The sequence below is a fragment of the Erpetoichthys calabaricus genome, chromosome 1, assembly GCF_900747795.2.
Source record: "Erpetoichthys calabaricus chromosome 1, fErpCal1.3, whole genome shotgun sequence".
NCBI lineage: Eukaryota > Metazoa > Chordata > Cladistia > Polypteriformes > Polypteridae > Erpetoichthys > Erpetoichthys calabaricus.
Window position 1 is genome coordinate 100,715,330 of NC_041394.2, and position 21,316 is coordinate 100,736,645.

Here is a 21,316-nt window from a genome sequence, read left to right on the forward strand (position 1 = left end):
TGCCCCGATCACATTTGAAAATCCTGGGTAATGAGAATGTTAGGCTGATTGTGAGATTCTTTATGGAACTGTGGGTGTCTGTGCCTGTGTATTACCTACCTGCAATGGCATGAAACACCTTTTATTGTCTGCACACACAGGTGTCCAGGAAACACTATGAAAACCCAAAATAAATATTTCAGAGCCAAACAGACTTTACGAATGCCTGGCAAACTGCACATTTTGATAGATTTTCCGCATCGCCTACAGTATATAAAAAAGTGCCGCTTGCAAAAAAGCCTCAAAGCAATGCATACTGTCTGTGTGGTTGTGAGAGCCTGACTTCGCCTAGTTTGACTTAGAATATAAGGTGCTAGTAAATCTTTAAGGTACAATATTAACCCTCAGCTAAAGCGGTATCTATCGAAAAGAATTTCCTCCTGAGCAATAAAGGATCTTGCAGATCGCGCAAAACCCTCTCTATATGAAATTCTCTTCTTATAATTTGTGCACCGATATCAATTGGTTGTTCATTCATGAACGGCAAAGCCATGACTGAATGAATTCCATGCACGAACACTGATTAAGTGTGTGAGCTAATCATTGTTTACATAGAACAAACTTTTTGGATGTGCTGCTATGACAACACATCCAGCAAGAGTTTTAAAAAACCGACAGATCCAGGATCAGGCCAAATCGTCAACAATTACATCCGGCTAAATGAGTAATCCATGTACGAAAAATACCCCCATTGGAGGAATTGATACAGACTGCAACACTCTTCTGTCACTTTTTAACTCAGTTGGTTTAAGCATTAGTTTTACTGAACTTTCTTGTCTTTGACACCAGTATGTTTCTTAAAACACACCTTATAAAACTATCCAAAACCTGCTTTTTTCAGCTAAAAATACTACAAAATTAAGATGGTTTCTGAATATGAAGGGTACTAAGAAATTAATTGATGAATTCATCTTTAGTATAATTGAGTACTACAGTGAATTAATAATAAACTGTTCAAACTGTCCCATATGCATCTTTCAGTAATTCAAAATGCTGCTACAAGTATCATTACAAAAACTAGAAAGTACAACCACATAACTCCAATTCTTAAATCTTTACGCTGGCTTCCAGTTAAGCATAGGACTGATTTAAAAATCCTCCTTCTTACGTATAAAGCCTTAAATTGCAGAAGACCTGTTTACTTATCTGAACTTATCATTACTTACAAACTGGAGCATGCATTAAAATCTCAAGATGATAGCAAGCTAAAGATTTCAAGGATTAAAAAAAATAAAAGTGGGAGGAAGACCTTTTAGTTAAAGGGCCAAAAGCTGTGGAATGATCTGCCTGCTTATATAAGAAATTGTCACTGGTTTGAATACGTTTTGATATTTGTGTTAAATTGAGAATGAATCATGTTTGTCAATTATTGTTAGAATTGTTCACTTTGCTATAAGATTATTTACGCTTGTTTTATTTGCTTTTAGTTAGATTTTTTCTTTTATGCACAATGAGTTAATTGATATATTTCATGTGTTTTTTCTTTAAGTGGTATACAGTGATCCCTCGCTATATTGCGCTTCGCCTTTCGCGGCTTCACTCTATCGCGGATTTTATATGTAAGCATATTTAAATATATATCGCGGATTTTTTGCTGGTTCGCGGATTTCTGAGGACATTGGGTCTTTTAATTTCTGGTACATGCTTCCTCAGTTGGTTTGCCCAGTTGATTTCATACAAGGGACGCTATTGGCAGATGGCTGAGAAGCTACCCAACTTACTTTTCTCTTTCTCTCTCTTGCGCTTTCTCTGATCCTGACGTAGGGGGTGTGAGCAGGGGGGCTGTTCGCACACCTAGATGATACGGATGCTCGTCTAAAAATGCTGAAAGATTATCTTCACGTTGCTACCTTCTGTGCAGCTGCTTAGTGAAGTGACATGCTGCACGGTGCTTCGCATACTTAAAAGCTCGAAGGGCACGTATTGATTTTTGCATATTTGTTTTTCTCTGTCTCTATCTCTCTCTCTCTCTCTCTCTGCTCCTGACAGAGGGGGTGTGAGCTGCCGCCTTCAACAGCTTTGTGCCACGGTGCTTCGCATACTTAAAAGCTTAACAGCCCTATTGATTTGTTTGCTTTCTCTGTCTTTATGACAGTCTCTGCTCCTGACGCACACTCCTTTGAAGAGGAAGATATGTTTGCATTCTTTTAATTGTGAGACAGAACTGTCATCTCTGTCTTGTCATGGAGCACAGTTTAAACTTTTGAAAAAGAGACAAATGTTTGTTTGCAGTGTTTGAATAACGTTCCTGTCTCTCTACAACCTCCTGTGTTTCTGCGCAAATCTGTGACCCAAGCATGACAATATAAAAATAACCATATAAACATATGGTTTCTACTTCGCGGATTTTCTTATTTCGCGGGTGGCTCTGGAACGCAACCCCCGCGATGGAGGAGGGATTATTGTATTCATTTAATTATTTAATTGTTAGGTTAATTCTTTTCTTCTCCTAGATGAAATTAGTTTAGGGCAATAAATAACGGCAGGAAAGGGAAAAAGCAGAAGATGAGGCTGTATGAGGGGAAGCATACAGGCAGGGAAATGCTGCTGGGGTATTTGAGATTTTGTTTTGTAACTGTCTATAGTTTCATTTTAATTTTTTAATTATTAAGATTTTATATTGATGTTCCAATTGAAAACTAGACAATCTTGGGGACCTAAATTGAGTTTTATTTATTTGAGAAAATGATTCTGGCTGGCAAAAATAAACTGCAAGGGATTGACCCTTGTGTATTACAAATTCAAGAGGCTTGAAGTCTCTGTGCTACACCTAGAAGAAAGGTGGTGGAGAAAATTGAAGTGAAACCTGTCTGGCAGATTCTACCTTAAGCAAAGTACCTTGTGGAACAGGACCACAGATAGTGGTAGAAGGTTTCTTTGGTATGGTGGGCACTTTCCAGTTCCTAAAGGAGAGAGTTTTTCTCTTTACTGATTAGTGGACTTAGTGCCAGCACTGAAGAAGTAGGAATAACTGTAGCAGATTCAGCCTCAAATTTTATTGCCATTTGTGCCAGTCTGTTATTTTGTTTTTTCCAAGATTTTATATGGGAATTAATAGTTTCATTGTGTGGAACCTGGTTATTTAAAAAATTATAGTTTAGGTAGTAGAGTCCTAGTGCTCAATCCATTATTATCACTCAGTGGCGTAGTCGGCCAACTTGGCATTAACCTTTTGGGTCACAAGATCACCCTTCAGTCTCAGTCTTTAACTTTAGGCTGAAGACTCACTAGTTTAGTTTAGCATACCCTGACTAGAGCTGCTGATTAGCTGTGAATACTGCATCTTTGTTTGTTATGTGCATGTGGAAAGGTAATAGAATAATTATGATCCATTTGTTGTTCTTCTTTGTTCTGTTTCTCTTCTTGGTATCCTACTTTGGCACTTGGTGCTCTACATCTATGCTTTTATCTTGCCCATGGAAAGACATCTGAAGTACCAAATGCTTTGAAGTCAAATGATGGAAAGATTCTGTTGTCATATTAGACAGCATGGCACAGAGTTGTACTGTAGAATGGCCAGTAGGGGATGTGTGGCCAGTTGGCAGAGGTCTTCAGAAATCTGACTGTGTCTGACGTTTTCTTTTGGCTTTGTATCTTATAAAAGGCTTTGGATCCTTCAGAGCTTGTGTATGCATTTTGTAATTATGTTTATGTTGAGGCACATTATGTGTATGCATTATGTAACTAGCAATTTGTAATTGTATTTTACCAGTGAACTTGTTACAATGCTCTTAGCCAGCAGTGAAGCACATTATACAAATATAAATGGAATTGAATTGAATTAGAAACATTAACAAAACAAAAAAACTCATTCTGGATTTTAGTAGATACAAAGCAATAAAATAATGAGTAGAAAAGGCAAATGCTAGCAGCTTTAGATTGTCGGGGATTGTGATCTGAAAAGAACTGGGATGAACTCACAGTAATGAGAAACTTTAATTTTTTGTGGTTTATATATGTTATAGGTGAGGCATTCATTATATTTGCTTCCTATCTTTGAACAGTGTGGCTCACTGTCACTAACACCTGACAAGTCAGTACACAACCTTGGGGTGGTGACTGATAAACATCTATCTATTTCTGACCACATTTCTACTGTTTCTCATTCATGCTGTACAACATCTGCAAGATCAGACCTTATCTGACAGAGTATTACAACTTCTAGTCCAGGCTCTGGTCTTGTAGCATCTGTACTACTGCAACTCACTTCTGGCAGGCGTACCTGCATGTGCTATCAAACTGCCACAGATGGTCCAGAATGCAGTGGCCCATCTTGTATTTAACCAGCTGAGACAGGCACATGTCACTCCTCTCTTCAGGTCGCTACATTGGCTCCCTGTTCAAGTTCAAATCCCTGATGCTTGCCTACAGAGTAGTCAGTGGGTCAGCTCCTGATTATATGGAGAGACTGGTGAAGTGCTATACTGTACTCCTTCTTGCCCACTTAGGTCTGCCAGTGAACAGTGTGAGGAGAAGCTGCCTTTGTGTCAAGACTCTTTTCCTGTTTAGTTTCTAGATGGTGGAACAAGCTACCCACCTCCTGCTGATTCCCACAATGTATTTAAGAAGCAATTGAAAAACCACCTGTTCTGTGAATATCTGTCTAATTAATTGGAAAAAAACCTTTGCTCTGTGATATTTTATATTGCTGGTTGTTAGATTAAGTTTAACAGCTTTATCAGTTGTAACCTATGATGTTAAATTATTAGTTATTACATCTTTTCACTTGTGGCAGTCAACTTTTATTACCTGTCCTACTACACTTGATGAACAAACAGTCCCTAACAAAATGTTATTTGATTATGTGAACATCTTTTTATCACTTTGGATAAAAGCGTCTGCCAAGCAAACAAATGTAATGTAATAAATGTAATCCATAGTATACCAGTAAAATCCATTATGTTTTCTGGCTCTCATTTACATTCCTGTGGAGGAGTTAGTTTGTCTTTTAAAAATGTGACATATTTTCTTGCAGGAGAACACACTACATGGAAACTCATCCCTTTTTGTTATCTTTCCTGTTTCTTGATTCTTGAGGATATGCACCTCTAAGTGTAATTGAGAAAAGTACTGAGCACTGTTTCTGTCTCTGTTGCATCTTTAGGACTGAGATCACCAGGATTATCATCATAATTGGAACAGCAGGCTTCATACTCCCAGAAAAGTACAACAAATGTCTTGTTGCTTGTGAAATCTCTGTACATGTCAAAAAGAGAGTTAAGTGATTCTTTTTCACTAGAGAACTTTATTTAAACAGCAAACGACAGATAGATGCATACAGAATTGATGCAGTAAAATACTTCCTCACAGGAAGTAAACATAATGTTCCCAGTGCATATTTTGCTGGTCATGAAACAAACTCTTAGGTTTCACTGCAAATTCAATTTTGTTTAAGAATTGGCCCACTACTACTCTTATCTTGCTTTTAAAAGAAAAACTAACCTGTTTTAATTTTAATGATGGACATTTTCATTGGGGTAGCACAGTGGTAGCACTGCTTCTTAGCAGAAAGGAGACTAGAGTTATGTCCTGGGTGTTCCCTGTGTGGAGTTTGCATGTTCTCTCTATGTCTGCATTGGTTTCCTCCCAAAGTTCAAAGACATGCAGGTTTGATGAACTGGTGATGTTAAACTGACCCTTGTCTGTATTAGTGTGTTAGTCTTTTCCTTCAGAGGGCTGGTGAGATTTTATTTGAGATTTTATAACTCTGTTGTCAATACAAGTGATTCATGATCTGGGGCCTCATGCATAATGCTATGCGTAGAATTCACACTAAAACATGGTATACGGATGAAAGGTGAAATGTGCGTACACACAAAAAAAATCCAGATGCTTAAATCTATGTGAAAGCCAACTTCCACGTTCTTCCGCTCCATAAATCCAGATGCATGAAAAGTGTGAAAAGTAACGCACGCGCCTGCTGCCCCACCCCAACTCCTCCCAGAATTATGCCTTTTTAAATACGCAAATCAATATAAATAGCCCTTAAGCTCAGCATTCTGTGAAAAGGCAATGGCAAAAGCATGGGAGAAAATAGAAGAATTTCAGCGAATGCCAAGAGAAGGCAAGGAAAAAGTACTATTTATTGGTTTAAACAGTGTTATAAACAACAAAAGGAAGTTGATCGAGTGACATAAAGTGTTGGAGAAACTCAAAAGCTCAAGTTCACAGAGTCGCAGTGTGCCCGAAATAAAAAGAAGTTGTCAGATATCAAAGTTGCCGTGAAAAGGCGAGTTGTAGCCTGCCATCTGAGTGTCATATGAAAGCTTATTTGGGTACAGAGAAAAGAAAAAAAATAGGGACACAGTGAGAAAAAACCTTAAAATGTGAACTTTAATCTTGAAATTTCCACTTTAATCACGTAGTTTATTTTGTCATTAAAGTAGAACATCATAAACTTCATCTTAAAATTGTTTAATTTACTAGTCTCTCAAATCCCATCGTAACTAAAGTAGCACATTAAATGCTTTGTTTTGTATGTGTTCTTCAATGTGCTTTATGTGTGTGAATCACTATGTGCTTTTTAAACGGGTTGTCTCTTTCTCTTTAAACATATTTTGTCTCTTTAAACATATTTTGTTGCATTTCATCTTAAAAATGATATCATTATCATATGTAAATATGCGCTTTATAAAGTGGCTTAGGTTGTGCAATATTATAACTGCATCGCAAGTTTACAGTGAGGTAATTGTACTAATAAGTACAAACAGTTCTACAAGGAGCACTTAAACTGATTGAGTGCGTTTAAAGTTCTTGGGATGAAACTATTTCTGAATCACGATGTCTCTACAGGAAAGGCTCTGAAGTGTTTGCCATTTGAGAGCAGTTCAATAGACAGCATGGCTGAGGCAGTGTGTGTTTGATGCTGTGTACCGATAATTCTCTTTCGGATCAGCTGCTGTAGAGCTGTGATTCTACACTCAGATACAGTGGGATAAATACTTGAGAGTACCAACACTAAAGCAGCTATGGTATTTGGAATAGTTTGGCCTATTCTGTGGACCATTATATTATTACGGGTTAATTACAATCAGATGCTTTAAACTAATAAACAATATGCAGAAAGGGAAACCACACTGGAACAAAAGGACTGCTTTGATGCTGGGTGCCACCAGTTTGCAAAACCGAATGGAGAACTTGCGTACACCAAGCATTTAGCTGGCGTGAAAATGTGCATGGTGTGGAATTAAGTGCTCTGTAGCGCCCCTTGAACCACCAGACAGATGTCCAGGACACACATTTAAAAGCACCAAGAATACTTCCTTTAATATTCTTCTATAAAGTGTACAAAGCACCGCACTCTCCACAATTCTCCAATCAATAATCAATAATACAAATCAATAATAATACACACTCCTCCAACTCCCAGCAGCTCCGTCACACTCCCACCCAACTCCAGCTCCATCTGCTGGGATTTCCCATAGTCCTTTTAAAGTCTCTGACCCGGAAGTATTCCATCTCCAGGTCAAACGCCTTCTTCAGGTGTCCTGGAAGTACTGCGCGTTTCCGTCCTCGTGACTCCTAAGTACTTCTGGGTTAACGTCACCATAATAGTCTCTAGTTCTTGGTGAGCTCCCCCTGGCACCCAACAGGGCTGAAGAACCGGACTCCATGTCCCATTCTGCCCTGCGGGAATCTGGGGAACCATTTTCGTCCAGGGGAGCTGCCATCTAGCATCTAGACTGAAATGCCGGCCGTCCATCACAATGGCTTTACGCCAAGTTTAGGCTTTATACATCACGATTTCAGCGTGGAAACAGGAGTACACAACATTTTTGTGCGTACTCAACGTTTATACATGAGGCCCCAGATCTTGTTCCTGCCTTGTACCCAATGATTGCTGGGATAGGCTCCAGGTGCCCCATGACCCTGCCCTGGAAAAGTGGGTTAGGAAAATGGATGGATGGATATTTACATTACTGTGGCACTCTATCTATTTTACGATCTCAACCACCTAAATATGAGTGTTTTATTTATTTATTTATTTTATTTTTTATTCTTAGACATCATTGCAAAAATTAAAAGCAAGATATTTGTTCTGTTTAATAACTGAACAAAGATAGTTGTAATGAATTTAACAGGACTGGGAAATTAATTGAAATCATGAAAAAAGTGGGGGTTGAAAATGAGAAGAATAGAAAGACCAAGAAGACTAAGCCAGAACTGCAAAACAAATTCATAGTCAAAGACCACACCAAGATTTAGCAATTTCCAAAGATACAAGAAAAAAGAAGTATGAAGCAAAGTTTTTGATTTCTAAACAAGAAACCCAATCATGAATACCGGAAGCTGTGTAAACGCTGGCATTTAATATGATGCCCTAATGATGTCAGACATCACGTTGCGTAAGAGGATGTCCCAGCAACTGGGAGATGTATATTATAGCAATGTGATAAACAAACAACAAAATAATAAAAGTAAACTTTTCTCAGAAGACAAAAAAAAAATTACAAAACTCAATTTGCATCTTCATAAGGAAGAACATCATTCTTCAAAAGGAAAATTAATACAAAACCCATGAATGATGAGAAATTAATTTTTTAAAACATCAATTCATAATACATTTAATTAGGTACTACTGTAATCCTTGGCAGGACAGATGTTTTCTGATGATGTTTAAAATAAACAAAAATATTGTGTATGCCTCAAGAAACCATTGATGATAACATTTGTGACTCTGTTTGAACATTGATGCTCTGTCAACATTCAACCTTTACAGGATTAACAGCATGAAGGAAGGCTTCTAAAGTAAATTTAGGCCAATCCATGACACATTTCACAGCAGTCATGGCTTTTAAATGTGTATGATCTGAAGATAGTCACAGTCAAGTGTGCTGCATGCTTTACCTTGACAATTTTCAGTCAGGATGGGTATGTCTCCTCATTTGACAGGCAGACGGCTATAGATGCCACCTGGTGACTTTCTGTTGAAGGTATGACTGCTAATTGACTATGCAACATCATAAGGGTACATTGTCAACAATTTCTTTCCCTTGTCTATTATGGCGGGCATTGCTGTTTCTTTCCCACAGCCAAGCTATAGTGTACACTTTGGTGGTGTTGCAGGACAAGTGGATAGCGGCAGTATATCTGTCTTCTTCAGACTTTTTAGTTCAATTTAATTGTTTTTTTTGCTCTTGTGGCCTGTAGGGGGTGCATTTGCCGCCCAAACCCTACATAAGCAGATACCACGACACAAGTTCCAGCAGAGCATACGTCTGTTATGATGGGAAGCGCTTTTCCCTTGTTCTCCACAGCAGCACAGTACAATGCCTCAAGCATGCACCAAATACAGTCCCTTCTCTTCTCTTCTTTTCTCTCCCCCTCTCTCTCTCTCTCTTTCTCTCTCTCTCTCTCCCTCTTTCTGTCTCTGCCTCCACGTCTTTGCCTCCACTCCTCAAGCAAGTTTCGTCCACCTCATCCCGACTCTGGGTTCTTGGATTAGTGGCAACTGCCTCCTTTTAAGCTGCACCCAGAAGCACTCCAGATGGCCCATTAGCATATTCCTGAAGTACTCCCAGGTGTGACAAAAGCCCAACATAATAGAGCTGTGCAGTCTCCACAGTTCCCCCTGGCAGCCCCCACAGAATCCAACAGGGCTGCAGTGAACTCCAACTCCCAGTGTGCCTGGCGGAAGTCCGTGGCGCCACAGCCGTCCAGGGAGATTGCCATCTAGTGGCCTGAGGGAGGTACATTCTTGTGTTTGTTCTCTCCCCTGGTCCTTCCAGTTCACAGGCATCCCATTCAGTCAAGGGCCCCTGTTATCTGCCACAGCTGTTTATTAAGAAAATTCTCACTTGTTTTCAGTAAAGCAGGCAAAGGTACAATCCATGCAATAGTTTCCACAACATATGTATGGGTAATGAACATGGATTAACAATACTAAAGAAGAGTGCATTGATTTTGACATAATAGACTTTGTGTTTTACTTTGGCAGCCATTCTATGTTACTGCTCTGAACTGTTATTTGTACATTTGTAGTGCTGTGGTAACTGCCTAGTTATATGACTTCATTTTTTAAAGAAAGCTGAGCCACACAAGCATGCATAGTAGGTTTCATAGTTACATAGTGTGTACTAGATTACACAGGCATCAAATTTTAGTTTTTATGAGTCCTTTCGGAGAGACCAAAATCTTTTGGAGATATGGAAATAGACAAACACAGTTTAGCTTTATAAGAGCAGATGATTAACTACTCCGGGTGTTGTCTTTCAGAACTATCCTGATTGAAGAACAACGCAAAGACTTGAGCCCCCTAAAAGACTGACCAACAAGCACTGCTAGGTTGTATGGTGTAGGTTTTAATATCTTGATTTGCTTTCACTTTGGCATGCAAGACCACAACATTTTGATATTCTAAGCATTACAATATTAAATTGAATTAATTCCTCGCAACTGTGTGTATTAGTTAGGTCAATGGGTGAGGAAGATGCTCCAATAAAGTGCTGTGAAAGGTCTTAGTAAAAGAAAATTCGACGCATTAAAAAGAATTTGAGTATTATGGAAAACAGGGTTTATTTTTTAAGGCGAGATCCACAAAAGCTTATTCTTTATAAAACAACATACATTTCATAATAAGTAGTACATCTTAAATGACACTGTATAGTAGTCAATAAAACATACCGTATTCAGCAGTCATTTACTATTGACTTCATTGTTGCTGTCAAGTAAGGTCCAGAAGTAGACCTCAGGGGATCTCATGTTTCAGCTGTTCTAACAGAGAACGAGTGCCAGTTAGAGATAAGTGGAGCCAGACATGCACTGCACCCTGGGCGACTCACATGAAGATCAATGTGCACCAGTGTTTTATAGAATATCTGCCCTCCGACCCAAGACAACAAAAACAAGTGGCAACAACAACTGAATCTCAGAGTATATATATATATATATATATATATATATATATCCATCCGTTATCCAACCCGCTATATCCTAACTACAGGGTCACGGGGGTCTGCTGGAGCCAATCCCGGCCAACACAGGGCGCAAGGCAGTTAACAGGGCACACACACACACACACACACCCACACACACACACACACACCAAGCACACACTAGGGACAAGTTAGGATCACCAATGCACCTAACCTGCATGTCTTTGGACTGTGGGAAGAAACCGGAGCACCCAGAGGAAACCCACGCAGACACGGGGAGAACATGCAAACTCCAGGCAGGGAGGACCTGGGAAGCGAATCCTGGTTTCCTAACTGCGAAGCAGCAGCGCTACCCACTGCGCCACCGTGCCGCCCTATATACATATATATATATATATATATATATATATATATATATATATATATAGAATATATACATATATACAGTGCATCCGGAAAGTATTCACAGCGCATCACTTTTTCCACATTTTGTTATGTTACAGCCTTATTCCAAAATGGATTAAATTCATTTTTTTCCTCAGAATTCTAACACAACACCCCATAATGACAACGTGAAAAAAGTTTACTAGAGATTTTTGCAAATTTATTAAAAATAACATAACAAAATGTGGAAAAATTGATGCTCTGTGAATACTTTCTGGATGCACTGTATATACAGTATATACAAAGCAGGTATGTGGCCCTCTTCCAGCTGGGATGTCAACATAATGGAAGGACTAGGACACTAGATGGCAGCCCCTCCACTGTTTTGCAGTGGTGCCTCAGATTTCCCATAGGTCTTCATGAGAGCTGCTGTATAGCACAGCCTTGTTGTGTTCTGTTGGTGCTGCTAGGGGCTGCTGCAGGTGTGGTGGAACCTTACTATGTCAGGCTTCCACCACACCCAGGAGTACTTCCAGATCATGCTGATGGGTCACCTGGAGTGTGCCTGGGTGCAGCATAAAATGGATCACCTCACTTCATTCAAAAGCCAGAGTCAGGAGGGAGAACCTTGTTTGAGGAGGAGTGGAGACAGAGGAGACAGAGAGAGGAAGAGAAAGAGAGAAGAAGAAGTGGCTGTGTGCTATAAATATTGTGCTTTATTGTACTGTGTATTAGTGGGAAACACTTTGGGAAGCATTTCCCACTGAATAAAGCCTGTGCGTGTTGCTGAACTTGTGCCTGGTTTCTGTCTGTGTCAGGTTCAGGGCGCTGGTACACCCCCTGGTGGTCACAATATATATACGTGGATATAGCACATTTTCATCTCCAAAAACTCTAAAGAACGACAGGTTGCTTCTTTTCGCCCATTGTCTAGTTTTCTGCAGTCATGCTCCTCAGCACCTCCCTTCACCACCTATGGATATGTTGCAGTAACCTCAGTGCACCACTTTCAATGCCTATATGTATATCTCCTTTCAATATGATCATTGATTTTCTGAGATTATTTTTAATTTGAGAAATTGTTTTAAAATAACAGTTGCTGCAGGGATAGGTTATTACCAAAGATGCATAAAAAAGTCCTCTTACTAATTTTTTGCCAAAAAGAAAGTAACAGCTAAAGCTCATCCATTGTTTTAATCATTATTTACACGCTTTGTGCCACTCAAGTAATTTCTTCTTGATGGTCTGCCAATGATAACCATTGTGTTAAACAAAGACATGCTTGTGACTTTAGTACTACTTTTATGTTAATATTGATAAATAGAACACTCACATATTTAAAAATTTTACCCTTATACTATTATAAACACTACACTCATTAATGGGAAATATGTGGTGTCTTGCAGAAGTATTTGGTTTTAATGAAAGTTTTCATATACAGTATTTCTGAATTCCAAATTATACTTTGGTAGTACCGTATTTGTATTTTATTACAATGCCACTTGCTCAAGAATGTAAAAATATTAGCAGGTAATTTGTAAATCAGCAACATTTGGGCACCTTTAAAGGGCTGAATACTTTTGCAAGGCGTCATATTTATATTATTGAAATGCTGAACAAACAACTTGATTTTCATATACAGAACACTGCTGTGCCTTTGCAAAAAAATAAATTATCACCGTGACAGCTTGTGTTGTTTATGCTGAATATTCAAATTAGGTCAGCAGTGACAGTGCTTGTACAGGCACACTAATTAGGCGTTAAATGGTCCTTTCCAAGAAAAAAAGAAGTCAGCTGCCTGTAAAATACAAGTCCTTTTATTTTTACTTGTTCTTGACTAGGAGCTCTCTCGACAAGGGCAAAATGACACCACGGGCCGCACGTTTTTCTGCCTAACTTTTATTGTTGTGAAGGGTGAGGCGACTGGGCATAAGAAACTTCTGGTAAAGCTTTTAATGTACCTTTAACATAAGTTCCTAGTTTATGCACAGGTAACACTTGTTTAATAAAAGGACAATATTGTAAGTATATTTTATAATTTGTAATTAGCAGCAGAGGTCCCTACAAGGAAAACTGTGGAAGAAAATAATTGAGGAATAATAGAGGCCATGATAACACTCAAGCTAGAATCAACCTCTCCGACTTTCAGTGTCACATAAAACTTTACAGAAATGCTATTGTCATATATTTCTTCACCTGTTTTCATTTATCTATCCATTTCTGGACCCACATAAATAATTCATGGTCATGGAGAGCTGGAGTTAGTGAAAATATTCCAGGTCTGTGAGGTATAAGCGACAATACAAGGAAAGAGTGGAGCAGTTGGATCCTTTCTGCTTAAGCAAGTGGAGGTTAAGATGATACATGGTAAAAGTATTCAGATTTATGAAAGGAACTAGTTGGGTGGGTGCCACCCATTGCTTTAAAATTAGTTCTTTAACAAGGGCACACATGGAAGCTGGATAGGGGTACAGTTCAAAGTAACGTCAGTTAGTTTTTTTTTTCACACACAGAACAACAGGTATGTGGAATAAGTTACAAAATAGTTGACCAGTATTAATACTTTTTTTTTTCTGAGGATTGTGAACGGGCCATAAAACAGATAAAATTATTGATTTGCTAGGGCTAACTGTGATGCCTGGGTTGCCCTCAGTTCACATACTTCCCTATCAATAGTTATGATACTGAGATAGACTGGACAATGAGGACACATAACAACAAGAGTAGGTGCATTAAAAGTGCTTTGTGCTTTTATTATTGAGCAATTTTACAAAGTGCAGTGCAAAAGTCTTAAATAAAGAATCCAATGAAGACAGTGTTCAGTGGTGGTTCAAATCTAAATAAACAAATAAATAATGCAAAATATAGGTTAAAATCCAAGGATCCATTTTAATCAAATTACAAGCTTTTTTTTCTTTCAAAAATCCTGTCCCTGCTGCTCACCCCTTTGGAGATGCTTTTCCCTCAAATCTGTCTTGTGTTTCTGCCACCATCCCTCAGCCTTCAGCAGGTATCAACTCGGGGCAGCCCCATGAACGCCATTTTCCAAACCACTTGAGAACAGACTGTAGCACCGGCTCAGCCACACCGCACTTCTTTTTTCTTTATCCTTTCTTTTCCTTTAACCTCCACTTTTATCTATTTTGTTCCTTCTTGATCTCCCCTTTGACTTAATTAGTCTTCAGTGGGCATGGTGCTCTAATAAGGACCTGCTGAATTCTGATGTAAAGCTGCTGAACCGATCAAGCAATCATCTCGCTTCTACACTGAACACTCTGTGGCCACCCATCAAGTTGCACTGTTTCTCCAGCTAACAACACACATCACTATGGACCCCTACAGGGGGCAGCTCAGTTGGGTAGATGGAGGAAGGAGACCCAAGGTGGAAGGTGAGCGGGGGGAATGTGTTAACAGAGTAGCGATGGGTTACTATTGTTTAGTTAGGCCCTAGGGGCAGATGTGTTCAATTATTTTCTGTTTTTGTTTGTACTTTATTATTCCCTTTATCACTTATTGAGGCTTATTTATTAAAGCCTTTGTTTTGTTTTGACATTTTGGTGTTTCAGGTTGCAAGACGTCCCCTACAGGCCACAAATGTGTAAATAACATATTGTAGAATTTCCAGCACATCTTTTTATGTGCTTTACAATTTTATTTTCTAAGTGAGAAAGGGTTTGGGATTAAAGCAGCACGTAAACATGTGTCTAACATGCAGCATGAATCTGACAGTACGATCAGAGAGCTGGAAGAAAACAAATACCTGACAGAATTCACCAGGGACACACATTTGGCAGGGATTATTGTTGTTTGGTTGGCAGGATAAGACAATTTGCAGAATTACAAAAGAGATTTTCAGGGTGCGCTGGGTTTATGAAATGACTGAGGGTCATAGAGTTTTAACTTAACCAAAATGAGTTAACTGACTTTGGTCTGAATGTGGTCTTGGACAGCTCCAGGAGGGAAGGCTTTTATATTTCAATTTTGTATGACTGATGCAAAAAATGTCTGGAGACATACAGTTGGTGGTGTTATTTGGTAGCACCTGAAGAATGCCAGATATTTCAATGTACTGTAATGTGGTGAAAAATTATTCAGTTGTTATTTTATTCACACCTGGGATTTATTTGATGGTAACTATGCTTTTAAATCAAGTAGCTATATTCAGAGAAATCAGTTAGGTCTCTAACTTAAATCATCATTTATACTGTTACTGTAAATGGTGACAATTATAATCAGTGAAATAAATTATGATCAGTGGAATATTAAGGAAGCTCTGCATTGCACACTATGCCACTCTCATACTTTTCCCAGTTGTATTTTTTCCTTATAATCACCTCAAAATACGAATGCATATATCAATCCAATTTACCAGCATAGTAGCCAGTTGTGACTTTCTGTTTGTTATCACAAACAAGAAGAAAGTCAAATGCAGCCTTAATTACACTATGAAAAACTGTGACATTAGATATTTCACGCTTCAACAGTCTGGATTTTTTTTTAACTCTTTTGCATTCGTGACACAAATAACACACAATAATAATCCTCATTGCCAATTATGATTCAAAGTTAAGTTTTTGGGAGCATTGAAGAGCCCTGCATTTGATCCAACAGCAACTTCTGTTAGCTTTAGAAGTATGTTGGGATGCTGGAGAATGCTAGAAAACAGGAAAAAGAGCAAACTCCCCATAGATGGTGCATTGACCATTGATGTAAAAAGAAAATTAGATTTATCAGTCTATCCTAAAATTTGACTCTGCATTCTAGAGCAAGGTAAGTCATCAGAAACCATACTGAAGTGCCAATGTCTAAAGTGAACAATAAAACATATGATTGCATTGTTAAGAGCACTGCAGCTTGCTGTTTGTTAAGAAATGAAGAGAAAGTTCAACATTTCATCAGATAAGTTCTTAACAGTCCTGTGGTGGGTTGGCACCCTGCCCAGGATTGTTTCCTGCCTTGTGCCCTGTGTTGGCTGGGATTGGCTCCAGCAGACCCCCGTGACCCTGTGTTCGGATTCAACGGGTTGGAAAATGGATGGATGGATGGAAGTTCTTAACAATGCAGTGCAGTTCATACACTTTTTTAAATTAACATGTTGGGTATGGGCATTTTTCTTCAAAAATGAATGAAACCATTCAGTGACAACAGGAAGCATATGCCAATGATGCAACTGCTCAAATGTCTTCATTTGTTTGAAGAAGATTGCCCTGTTTATTTGTTTAAGAGAGAAGCTATTATTAGTCAACTAAATTGCGCCTGCAGGATAACTTCTTAAGGTAATCACTTTGAGTCCAACATAGTAATGGATGTATTTAATTAACTATGCTACTCTCTCAGTCATACATTGAAGTCTGCTTGCATACTGTTTGTTTTATGCTTGTACAGTTCCAGGTAATTGTTTATAATAAATAATCACTAATGTTCTTCATAATATCTTAGTAATAGTACTTTGGAAAATAAAATTAATGAAGTAACTGCTTAAGCAGCAGGGACCACTTTTTATGATTTTACCTCAGCTGATTTGCTGCAGTCATGACTAACATAAAATGTAATCCTGTTACATGCTGTGCTCTTTATAACAAAACAAAACCTGTACTGCAATACATTCTCAATATAATACAATCACGTCATTGTACATTTTATAGCTAGCATGTATTAGAGATTTTGCTTGTTTCCATTTTGGGGTCAAAAGTTCAATTGAGTGATTTTTTATTGTTGTTTTCAAACACAGATGGTTAAATTTACTTTGCTCTGAAAATAATAAAAAATATGTTACAGGAGATAAGAACCATTTTAATTCTCTTTTATTATCTTTCATCTGTAGCATAGAAAGAAATACAACTGATACACCACCCAGTATTCTGTAGAGATGTAAGTGACAACCCGGTCTTAGGGGTCTTGCTGCAAACATGCTGGACCCTATAGCTTGTGTAAATCCTAATTCAATAAACACAGAAGGACACTGAAGTCTGAAATTTTGCAGAAAAATCAAACATGTGCTAGTGCATTGCTACATTCATTATTTTTTATGGAAGTTTATGCGTGACAATTTATGGAAATCCCAATTTGACACATTGTAATTTCTATGCTTTTTCAATAGCCGTCTCTAATTTTTTTTCCAAAACTAGTATAATTAATTTTACATAGGGTGACTCAAAGTGAATAATATCATAAAGGAGTTCTGAAAGCAAATATTTTTTCAAGATGTGTCAGACACTTATCTGGTATCAAGTAGGAACCCCCCCAAGAACTGCCTGAGCTGGAATATTCTTTAGGGATTTTGGTCTATGCTGACTCAACAGCATCCCACAATTCCTGTAAATGTTTTGGCCATGCACTCATGCTATGAAATTCCCTTTTTGCTTCATCCCAATCGTGCTCAATTGTCACAAGATATCTTATTTGCCTGACTTACAAGGCACAAAGAAATAGTAAAGTACAGAGCACGTCATTCTGCAAGATGTTCAACTCTAGTCTGATAAAGAGTTTATTATAACTGAAAATGGTGTTACATTTGTTATAGCACATGTATCTGAAATTGGCTGAAACCAAATGGTCCTTTGGGGAAGCACATTGGTGGTCTGGGGCACGACAGAGCTTGTGCTGGTGTTTATAATAAAACTGTGCAGGTGAAACCAGAATTGAAAAATAATTTTTTGATAATTTGTGTTCTGTGAGCCCCGTTGTGTTAGCATACTTGCAGCTGGAGTAAGAACAGTTCTTTCACGCAGGGGCCTTGATTGATTAAAGCAGGCCGAACCATCACTTCCACGCAGAGACCATGAGTGATTAGAGCAGTTGCACTGTGCACAGACAGGGACAAAGATGCTATTTAGATCTTAAAAGGGCACAGTCCATATATATCTGATAGTTTTCTGAAATTGCTTGCTGAATATGCAAAATGTGTGGGTATTTATAATGGTCAGGGACCTTCTAAAAGTCAAAACCCATCTGCAAGAAAAACGTCTTCTGCACTCTGAACCAGGACTACAATTATCACCATGGTAGAACTGGATTGTGCTGTTCCTATGGCTGGCCTGGATTTGCATGTACAGTATAATTGATTATACTACATTGTATATTGGGAGTGGAAGATGCATTTTAAAGCAAGTCATATATACATACAGTGGTGTGAAAAACTATTTGCCCCCTTCCTGATTTCTTATTCTTTTGCATGTTTGTCACACAAAATGTTTCTGATCATCAAACACATTTAACCATTAGTCAAATATAACACAAGTAAACACAAAATGCAGTTTGTAAAATGGTGGTTTTTATTATTTAGGGAGAAAAAAAAATCCAAACCTACATGGCCCTGTGTGAAAAAGTAATTGCCCCCTGAACCTAATAACTGGTTGGGCCACCCTTAGCAGCAATAATTGCAATCAAGCGTTTGCGATAACTTGCAATGAGTCTTTTACAGCGCTCTGGAGGAATTTTGGCCCACTCATCTTTGCAAAATTGTTGTAATTCAGCTTTATTTGAGGGTTTTTCTAGCATGAACCGCCCTTTTTAAGGTCATGCCATAGCATCTCAATTGGATTCAGGTCAGGACTTTGACTAGGCCACTCCAAAGTCTTCATTTTGTTTTTCTTCAGCCATTCAGAGGTGGATTTGCTGGTGTGTTTTGGGTCATTGTCCTGTTGCAGCACCCAAGATCGCTTCAGCTTGAGTTGACGAACAGATGGCCGGACATTCTCCTTCAGGATTTTTTGGTAGACAGTAGAATTCATGGTTCCATCTATCACAGCAAGCCTTCCAGGTCCTGAAGCAGCAAAACAACCCCAGACCATCATACTACCACCACCATATTTTACTGTTGGTATGATGTTCTTTTTCTGAAATGCTGTGTTCCTTTTACGCCAGATGTAACGAGACATTTGCCTTCCAAAAAGTTCAACTTTTGACTCATCAGTCCACAAGGTATTTTCCCAAAAGTCTTGGCAATCATTGAGATGTTTCTTAGCAAAATTGAGACAAGCCCTAATGTTCTTTTTGCTTAACAGTGGTTTGCGTCTTGGAAATCTGCCATGCAGGCCGTTTTTGCCCAGTCTCTTTCTTATGGTGGAGTCGTGAACACTGACCTTAATTGAGGCAAGTGAGGCCTGCAGTTCTTTAGACGTTGTCCTGGGGTCTTTTGTGACCTCTCGGATGAGTCGTCTCTGCGCTCTTGGGGTAATTTTGGTCGGCCGGCCACTCCTGGGAAGGTTCACCACTGTTCCATGTTTTTGCCATTTGTGGATAATGGCTCTCACTGTGGTTCGCTGGAGTCCCAAAGCTTTAGAAATGGCTTTATAACCTTTACCAGACTGATAGATCTCAATTACTTCTGTTCTCATTTGTTCCTGAATTTCTTTGGATCTTGGCATGATGTCTAGCTTTTGAGGTGCTTTTGGTCTACTTCTCTGTGTCAGGCACCTCCTATTTAAGTGATTTCTTGATTGAAACAGGTGTGGCAGTAATCAGGCCTGGGGGTGGCTACGGAAATTGAACTCAGGTGTGATACACCACAGTTAGGTTATTTTTTAACAAGGGGGCAATTACTTTTTCACACAGGGCCATGTAGGTTTGGATTTTTTTTTCTCCCTAAATAATAAAAACCACCATTTAAAAACTGCATTTTGTGTTTACTTGTGTTATATTTGACTAATGGTTAAATGTGTTTGATGATCAGAAACATTTTGTGTGACAAACATGCAAAAGAATAAGAAATCAGGAAGGGGGCAAATAGTTTTTCACACCACTGTATATATCTATATATAGATATATATATATATATATATATACTGTACATGGGTGGGAAAAAGTAGGTTTACAGTTGTGACTATGTGAAACAAAGCTTATTCTAGTATTATTATTTATTTATTAATTATTGTGTTATTTATTAAAATGTGCTTAAGTGTCGCTGGTAGACTACAAGAATATGTAAATAATGTAAAGACTAGCAATTTGAGCACCTATGGTATTTGTACCTTAGAGCATTGTGCCATTGTGGCATTAATTTGAGCTGCCAAAGTTAATAAAGCTATTGTAATAATCATAACCTGCATAGCTTTTTCCATATGAAGTACTGTAAACCTACTTTTGCCCGCTTCATATATATATATATATACATATATATATATATATAATAAATAAAATCCGTCTGTCTGTCTGCATGTCTGTCTGCTTTCCACGAGAGAACTACTTAACGGATTTAAATCTGTTTTTTTTCTATAATTTGCTTGAACATTCTGGCTCATTTTGCGACCTCTCTCATCATGCTGGTTATGACTATTGATGTCTCTGGAACAGGAAGAAGACCAAGGCTGCAGGCACCCAGGGAATCATAGGGCCATGTACACTTGGCAAATTTTATTCCACGAGCAGATCTACTTAGAAGAAATTGGGGGGGGACAAAGAAAATAAAAGTGCTGAGTCTGAGATCAAGTACACATGGACATAAAATTTTTATGGCAAAACTAGGACTTCAGACTTCCACTTCTGACTGATTTTTTTCTGCCATCAGAACCTAATCAGGTTATTCTAATCCATCAAGCAAAATTTAACATACATTCAAAAACTGTAAAATATATTTTTCCTGGGGATGGCATGGTGGCAAAATCAGAAATCCAGCATCCTGGGTTAGAATGCTGTGCTTGGTCACTGTTTTTGTGCAGTGTACATGTTCTTCTCATTCCTCAAGGTATTCCAGTTTTCCTCCCATACACCAAAGACATGCTCGATAGATGAACTGTCCATTTTAAATTGTCCCTCTGTGTGTAAGTGGACCCTGCAATGGACTGGCATCCCATTTATTACTGGTTCCTGCATTGCGTCCTTCTCAGATTAGCTCATGCCCACTGTAACCCTGAATTGGATTAATCAGGCTTAAATATGCTGTATATGCTTCATCATTTTTAATGCAAATAGCATGGCATTGTGTTACATGACATGTTTGAAGAAGAACTGAATAAACTAAAAGGCACATAGATTTCTTCTTTGCATCTAAACGTGTGATATATGAGAATGGTTCTGAC